The sequence below is a fragment of the Heteronotia binoei genome, chromosome 4 (genome assembly GCF_032191835.1).
Source record: "Heteronotia binoei isolate CCM8104 ecotype False Entrance Well chromosome 4, APGP_CSIRO_Hbin_v1, whole genome shotgun sequence".
Taxonomy (NCBI): domain Eukaryota; kingdom Metazoa; phylum Chordata; class Lepidosauria; order Squamata; family Gekkonidae; genus Heteronotia; species Heteronotia binoei.
Genome location: NC_083226.1, coordinates 32,288,116 through 32,296,799, shown reverse-complemented (window position 1 = coordinate 32,296,799; position 8,684 = coordinate 32,288,116).

The window sequence follows — 8,684 nt, the reverse complement described above, 5'->3', positions numbered from 1 at the left end:
AGTTGTGTTTGCCACATCCTTGCTCCTGGCTCCACCCCCAAAGTCCCCAGATATTTCTTGAGTTGGACCTGCCAACCCTAGGAATTCAAACTGATCCCAGACTGTTTAGCTTTCAAGGCTGCCAAGCAAAGAACCCTGGGAATAATTTGGGGTCAACATTAGGAAAACCTCTAGGCTGCTGTGGCAAGAACAAAGAATATTGAGATCTCTAAATGATAAAGACATTTCTAGTGTGGTTTACATTTAAGGTGACACCAAAGTCTCAGACAGTTTGATGCTTTTGCCTGGCTTGGTAAGTTTCAAGGAAGACCAAAAGACTTCAGTTCTAAACAAACCGAGGTAAGCTGAAGGGAAGCATCTTCACTGCCTCCCCATTCCTACTTCAACTAGGTGCAGCCTCCAGATACCACCTAATGCATAGAGACTTCGACTTAATAGACCAGGGTTCAAATCCCCTCCTAGCTGAGAGACTAAAGGGTTACAGTCTCAGTCCAACCTGAGATAGAGTTTCCAGGGTAAAATGGCAAAACAGATGTTCATGTATGGAACCCAAACTCCTTGCATGGGCAAGATACAAAGCAACCAGTTCTATTATTACTTAACTATCCAGTGAGGATTTATCTGCTTATACTCACTTCAAATTCAAACTCTATGGCTCAAACACTCATCCCCTAAGAATGCAGATCTGACTGAGGGATTTCATGGAATGGAATTTGTTTCACAGATAAGGCACACACAAAACAACAAGCCCAGAGTCAGAGGACATTTCCTCTGATAACAAGCAGTCAATGTAGAGGGGAAATATATTATTTTCTTTCGAAATCATTGACCTCAGACAAATGAGTGGAAAATTTATAAACACCAGACTGGATGAAGAAAGGTATTGCAAGTGGATGAAGGCTTTTAGATCTCTCTGCACTTAAAGATCCACTGGATTTGGATGGAGTTCCTTCCAAGTAAACACGGGTCTGTGCTTCAAATCAAGTGTGTCACTCCAGGCTAACTGATTCTTAGCAAATGCAAAGCAGATTAATAAGAATTCAAGACCAGTCCATATTTTATTGCATTCCTAAGTGGTGCAAGGTATTTTTCAGCAGATCATCACATGATACACGAATGGGATGGCAGCACGAGATACAGAAGGATCCTTGATGATGATTTAAAGATTCAAACAAAACTAGAAAATGTAGGTCACTGGTTAATTTGCCACACTTGTGGGTGACTTGCATTCGGCTGGCAAGACCCTGAGGATGCATTCCTGACGTACAAGTAGCTGAAAGTGCTTGAAACAGATTGTGCCTCATTTTGAGCCACAGTTACAGTAAGAACTGCCAGAAAGTGCAAAAGGAAGCTGATAATTATATATTTCACATAAAGAACTTCATGGATTGGCCTGGCCTGGATACATTTCTGAAGCTAATCAGGGCCAACCCTGGCAAGTACTTGGAAGGGAGAGCTCCAAGGAACATCAGGGCTGGGACACAGAGGCAGGCATATCAAGCCACCCCTCTGAAAAATGTCCAGGCCCTCGTAGGGGTTGTCAGAGGTCACTATGATTTCCAGGCACACAAGTACATACAAAATACTTTAAAAAGAGAACTTCATAGGATCTGCATTTGGAAATCAGTTAAAAAATGAGGAACCACGCATTTAGAAGAAAGTCCTCAATTTTTAAAGATTTATTTAGTTCCTTTCTATTCCACCCTATCCTGTGGGTGGGTGGGCTCAGGGCAGATTACAACAAATTTGAACAAGTAACAATAAAACAGTAGGCAATTAACAACAAATTTAAATGGTTAAAACAATAAAACAATTAAAATTACTCCATTTCAGGGAGTAGACAAATTAATCAGGCCATAATACAAACAGAGCTGGAACCAATAATAGGCCCAACTGTACCAGACCAGGGAGGCCAGACTTGATGCATTGTGGGCTTCTGCTGCCTCATGCAAAGACCTGGTGGAAAAGCTCTGGTTTTGAGGCCTAGCTGCACACGTGGCCAGTTATTGTTCTTGTAATGCCAAAAAAAAAAGTTTAAAGAAACATTAAGAACACCACTTTCAGAACTGATCCATACATCCCAAAAACCTGCCCTCTCCAAGCATTACTGTTCAGCTCACCAGCTAATGTCTTCCTCACAGACCCTTACTCTGTGCCAGCCCTCACCTTCAGAGGTCAGATGGTTGTATGGTTGCGAGGTCTACCCTGGTAACCAGCAGGAGACCAGCTGCAACAGGGACATGGGATGGTAGCTATCAGTGACATCACAAGAAATCCTGAACAACATCATAACCTTTCAAGGAAAACAGAAACAAAATGGTAAAGCCACAGACTTTCTGGCAATTTCTAGAGAAATATGATCCCACTTCTGGTTTTTCTGGAAGTGATGCCACGCTATCACCAATGGTAATTTAAAAAAAGAAAAAAAGAATGTCTTTCCAACTGCTGGCATACTGGTAGATTAGGTTTACTGAGAGCAGATCTGCCTCCAGCAGTCGTATGGCAACCCTAGGCAGGTGCCAGCTAGAGATGCAGGTTTTTGTGGTGGCATCTTTACTGTGTAAGCCAAAACACTTCTATTTACTCAGAATTTTAGTAAAAGGGTTTTATATGTTTTAGTTTGTTTTCAGCCTGTTTAAGACCCATTTCAGCTGCTCTGTGTTTGATGTTGATGTGTGCTATGCATTGCTTTTTACTGCTAGGTTGAAGTTAGTTTTATGTTTCATGCTTTTCTTTCTTTGCTGCCTTGGACAGGTTATCTAGGAATGTAGCATAGAAATTTTCCAAATAAATACATAAATAATAGTCTAAAGCCAGTTGTTCCAGGAAACCACAAATATCGGCAGATGGCTTGCTAAGGTATGTCTTCTATGTGCTCTTATATAAAACTTGCTATCACCTTTGACTACAGTTATCATTGCAATCTGTAGCATACTTTCTATAAGCATGCTTCAAGAGATAAAGAGCCCTGTTGGATAAAACCCAAAGTCCATTACAACCAGCATCCTGTCTCTCATGCTAGCTTGCTATATAATGGGGAAACCAGCTCTTGGCCTAAACTATCTGCTGCTGTAATAGGGTTGCACTTGCCAACCTCTAGATAGTGGCTGGAGATCTCCAGCTATCACAATGAATTTCCAGGCTACAGAGATCAGTTCACCTGGAGAAAATGGCCACTTCGGAAGGTGGGCTCTATGGAATTATACCCTCATCGAAGTCCCTCCCCTCCCCAACCCCTGCTTCAAGCTCCACCTCCAAAAACTCCAGATATTTCCCACTCTGGAGCTGGCAGCCCTATGCTGTAAGAATAAAATGGAGTAGCCCCATGTACACTGTTTCTCAGGGGAAGGCAAGTGTTTACCATAGAGATCAGGGAATTCCTAGAGAGTTGTGACATAGCTTCCTGGTGCAACTGAAAGTGACATTGCTTCATTCTACCCCCTCCATTTTTGTCCCTACTGGGGAAAAAAAAACCCTGGCAACCCTAGAGGAATGGCAAGATATAAAAATATCATACAGACACATACATTCCACATTAGCGGTGGCTGTGGTAGTCACAAACCCTCCCTGGGGCTGCACGTTCTCACATGTGTGTTGCATGACTGCCTGCATATGAAAGTGTGCATGCGTGTTCTTAGCAAGTTATGTGAGTAGGATTTAAATCACAGTCTGCTTTCATAAACAGGAAAGAAACTTCATTACTAAAGATTCAACTGGAGCACATAAATCATCATCACAACCTTTACAGGCATAACTAGAGCACATACATGGACAATAGCTGTCATGCCTAGTGAGGATAGATTTAAGGGAAAGAATATAAGAAACATGTCTAGCCAAGTTGCAACACAAGGCAGTTAGCTTTGATGGAGCACATCCATCCCCAAACCTTACTGCCCGCTTTGCAGAAAAGCTTTGGTCCCAGCCTATCTGGGCAAAGAATCTGAACAAAGGAAGATTTCCCCCCTTTAAGCCCTTCTGCCTGCTTTGATGGAAACCTCTCTCCAATCCAGAGTTAGGAATCTTGTCCCTTGTGAAAGATACCTCAAACTCTTCCTATCAGGTTACCTGGCACATAGCCCACATCTCTATACCCCCAAACTGTCATCATCCTCTCCCTTTGGCAGGTAAGCCAAATGAGCTATCTCCCAGTGGAAACCCGATTTCTTTTTTTCCTGACTTTCTAGTGTGTTTTTATTGCCCTCTTCTTTTGGAAATAAACAGTTTCAAGGATTCCTCGATTCGCTCTAAAGCATCCTATATCTCTGAATACGCAACAGTGGGTTTGAATCAACATTTGCGGCTTCACCAGTCTTGAATCATGTACCTAAAGCTCATTTGTTCAACTTTCCCCTTGTACACAACCATTTTAAAATAAAGGTCTTGCTTTTGAGTCTGGCTATCCTGCCATTTTCAGGTAGCCAGCTCCAGGTTGACTCAGCCTTCCATCCTTCCAAGGTCGGTAAAATGAGTTCCCAACTTGCTGGGGGTAAAGTGTAGATGACTGGGGAAGGCAATGGCAAACCACCCCATAAAAAGTCTGCCAAGAAAACATCATGATGTTTTCATCATCATCACCCCATGGGTCAGTAATGACTTGGTGCTTGCATGGGGGATTGCCTTTACCTTTACCCTGCCTTTAGCCAGGTTGAGGATACTGTGAGTGTGGTGTTCAGCTAGAAAAAAATTAAAATAATAAATATTTGGTATTATTTTTACCACCCCAGCCCGCTCCCTCTGCAATGAACTCAAGCAATGGACGAAGCACCCTGCTTTTGGAAATTATGATTGTGCTTGAGTGCTCGGTCTTCTGCAACCTGCTGACCAAGTAGGCGAGCTCATGTCCCACTGAAATCAGTATGGTTTAAGCACACCTTCTTTTGTGCTGGATTACAGCTACAGGGGGAGAGTAGGACAGACAGACAGACACAAACACACACAAAGAGAGATTCGGGTACAAAGCGTAAATAAATTAAACTAATTAAAGTAAAAGCCAAAGAGGATGGAAGGGCTGATGGTATCTGGCTGTGACACTTGGGGCTTCGCAGTATTACTGGTTCTTGACAGGGTCACATTCCCCCCAAAAAGCATGCATAGTCTATGGGTTCTCTTGGAGCACCCTGTCCTTCTCAATGCGCAGATGGCAGCAGTGACCACCTTTGTTTTAGCTTCAGCTCATTAGCTAACTGCAACCTTTCTTTCTTAGCGATGTAACAATATGGCTGCTATCATCCTGGTACCTTCCAGCTTTCATAATTCATTCCCCAATGGAACTTACCTTGGAAGAAATCTTTCTGCATCATGACCGTAATGAGCATGAGCCACAAAGATTATATTACCGCAATTTTTTTCTCATTGCTGTATCCCTTCCAGAGGTGATGTTAACCATGGGGCATCCAAGGTAGCTACCACGGGCCCATACTGGAAACCCATCATCCTTCAGCAAGCTGTCCCAGCCATTGCCCTAAAGTCCCCACTGCCACCAAGATACTACCAGCATGACTAGCTGTAGGACAGCAGGAGGCTGGATCACCCTACTGCTAACCCCACCCCCAAACCTCATGCTGCTTAATTCTGGGTCCTCATTCTTGAGTTTTGCCCAGAGTCCAGAATCACTAAAATCACCCCTAATGCCTTCAGGCACAATCCAGGGTGCTGTAGATTACCTTTAAGCCCATAAGAGGCCCAGAGCTGGCCCTAGACTGGCACGCTAGGCAAGGCTAACTTCTGGTGCCCCCCCCCCACTGATAACGTCACCAAGTCACATGGGGGGCACCCAATTCAGCACCCCCAGAAGGCCAGCACCCTAGGCAATCACCTAGTTTGCCTACTGGCCAACTGAAGAGGCCTCTGCCCTTAGCAAGTACCTACCCCCACCTCAACACTTTAACTTCCTCCTCATCCCCTGAAATCAAGACATCTTGCCTTGTACCCGGTTCCTTCCTTCTCAGAGGAAAGACCAGTTGGGACAGGAAGCTTGCTTTTGGGCAGTGATTGCACCCACATTATAGAAGACTTTAAATACAGAGATCTACCAAAGAACATGATCACTTTCTCTGACAAATGAAAACTTTCCCAAGTTTTCCCTTACCATTTCTCAGGCCTCTATTACTACTGCTGTTTGCTGATATTTAAAACGTGGTGGGGTTTCTTTATTGTATTTTTAGAAAGTGAGTTGCCTGGAGTATTGACTTTTTCCCTCCTGTAGCAAGGCAACCCAATCAATCTCAATAATAATTCTAATAATGCACCTCTTAAGCACCAGATGTACACTCGACGTGCCAAAGGGACACAGGCTGGGACTGCTAGGAAATCCTCCACCTGCATCCTTGAGGGTTTAATTTCCAGGCGACAATTCAGCACTGAAATGGGAGGGAGCTGTTCAGTCTACCTGCGAGCTCTGCTCGGTTTCTGGGCTCCAGAGGATATTAGTAAAAGCAAATGCAGAGTTGCTTGAAGGTCACTTGTATAATTGGCAATTTTCCACCCCCAGAAAACATATTTGGAGGGGTTAATCTGATGACAAGTAAAGGGATTATTAATTGCATCAGTATGAGATGAGAGCAGCCCAGGGAGGTGCTCTTTACCAGTACACCTGCAGGCCCCTTCCCTTCTTCCTCCCCCCACCCCCGTACCCCTCCACACCTGCTATCGCTAGGCATCCTCCAAGGAAGGCCTTACAGTTCTGCCAAGCTGTATCCTTGTTTCTGTAAAGTGGATTAATATCCACCCAGGAGTTAGGATGAGATCATCCATGAAGTTAGGATTTTGAAGCTTTTGTTTGAGAAGGTTTTTATTATTATTTTTTTAAAAAGAAAAAGCTACTTAACACAGTACCCCCATGCAGTCAGAGTAATAGATGAGTCTAATAAGACTGCATGACATTAGAACTGAAGCAAACAGCAAATCCTGAATCCACAAGGAAAACAACTTGAGCCAGTAAGGGGTGTGTGTGTGTGTGTGTGTGTGAGAGAGAGAAGTGTCATTCATTTGTTTAATTAATTCAGGAGTCCTCCAAGTGAGCAGTTTATCTTCTAATCTACAGGATTGTGAGAGTGAGACAGAGACCTCAGGCAGGAGAATCCCCTGTTCTCTTTTAATGGTGGTGGAAAGTGTTGACAAGTCACAGCTGATTTAGGGCAACACCATTTTTGGGAGATAAACACAGGTGGTTTGCCATTGCCTGCCTCTATGTAGCAATCCAGGAATTCCTTGATGGTCTCCCATCCAAGGACTAACCAGGGCCAATCCTGCTTAGCTTCTCAGATCTGGCAAGATCAGGCCATTCTAGGCCATCCTGTCTTCTAATACAGAGCACTGAATTAGAAGCAATCATTCGTGGTTGCCAACAGAGCAATCATTTGTGGTTGCCAACCTCCAGGTAGCACCTGGAGATCTCCCACTATTACAACTGATCTCTAGATTATCAAGATTGGTTCCCCTGGAGAAAATGGCTTCTTTGGAGGGTAGACTCTGTGGCATTGTATCATGCTGAGGCCCCTCCCCAGGCTCCACCCCCAAATTCTCCAGGAGTTTCCCAACCCAGAGCTGGCAGCCCTATTCAGTCTCCCTGGTTTGATTGATTAATTGATTGACTGATTTGTAGTCCACCTTTCTTACTGGGACTCAAGGTGGATTACACGGATTAGGTCAAAACGATCAACAGGATGGGAAATTCAATAAACAATGAAATTGCCTTCATAGAAAATCCTTCCTGAATAATTCAGTTTTGCATAGTTTGTGGAAAGTCAGGAGAGTGGGAGCCTTTCTAACCTCAGGTGGACTATTCCACAATGGAAAAGGTACATGTAGAATCTGCAGAAGGCCCCATTCTGATGAGTGAAGCTGTCATGGGGGACAGATGGTATTGCAGACATGAGGGTCCAAGGCCATGCAGGGCTTTGTATGTGATAGCTGGCGCTTGAAATTGAGAACGACAACTGATGGGCAGTCAGTGGGGTGACTGCAGGGCAGGAGTAATATGCATACTCCATCTAGCTCCTGATAATAGCAGAGCTGTGGCATTCCGCAACAGCTGGAGTTTCCAAATTGATTTTGAGGGGAGACCAATGTACCCTGTATTACAGTAGTCTAGTCTCAGTGTTACCAAGGCATGGAACCAGGTGGCTAGATACCTGTATTGAGGTAAGGGGCAATTTTTTGAGCTAGGCTGGGTTGGAAGAACCTCTTTTTTGCAACTGCATCAACCTACTTCTCCAGCAATAATGTTGAGTCCAGTATAACCCTAAGGCTCTTAACTGAGTCAGCAAGGGTCAGATGAACCCCATTGAATGTGAGGAACATAAAACCTTTTGAGAGCTCTGTGTAACCACTCATTTAGATGAGGATTAGATGAACTCATGAATGACAGACCTGTCAACAACTATGATAGCTAAATGCAATATCTGTCTGCGGAGGAAGTAGACCTCTGAATGCCAAATGTTGTGGACAAAGAACACAGAAAAGCTTTCATGTTCTACATGTTATTCCCTGGAAGCACCCAAGTGGCCACAGTTAGAATACTGGACTAGCTGGATCCTGGAGAGCATTTCTTGATAGTGTAAAAGCATTTCTTATGTTTCTTGTTTAGCACTATGATTTAAGTACACAAGTAGTGGATGGCAAAGTTTGCACAGGTGTTGTTGAGAGTTCTCCTGACCGAGCTTGCATAAGCAGGGGAGAAATTC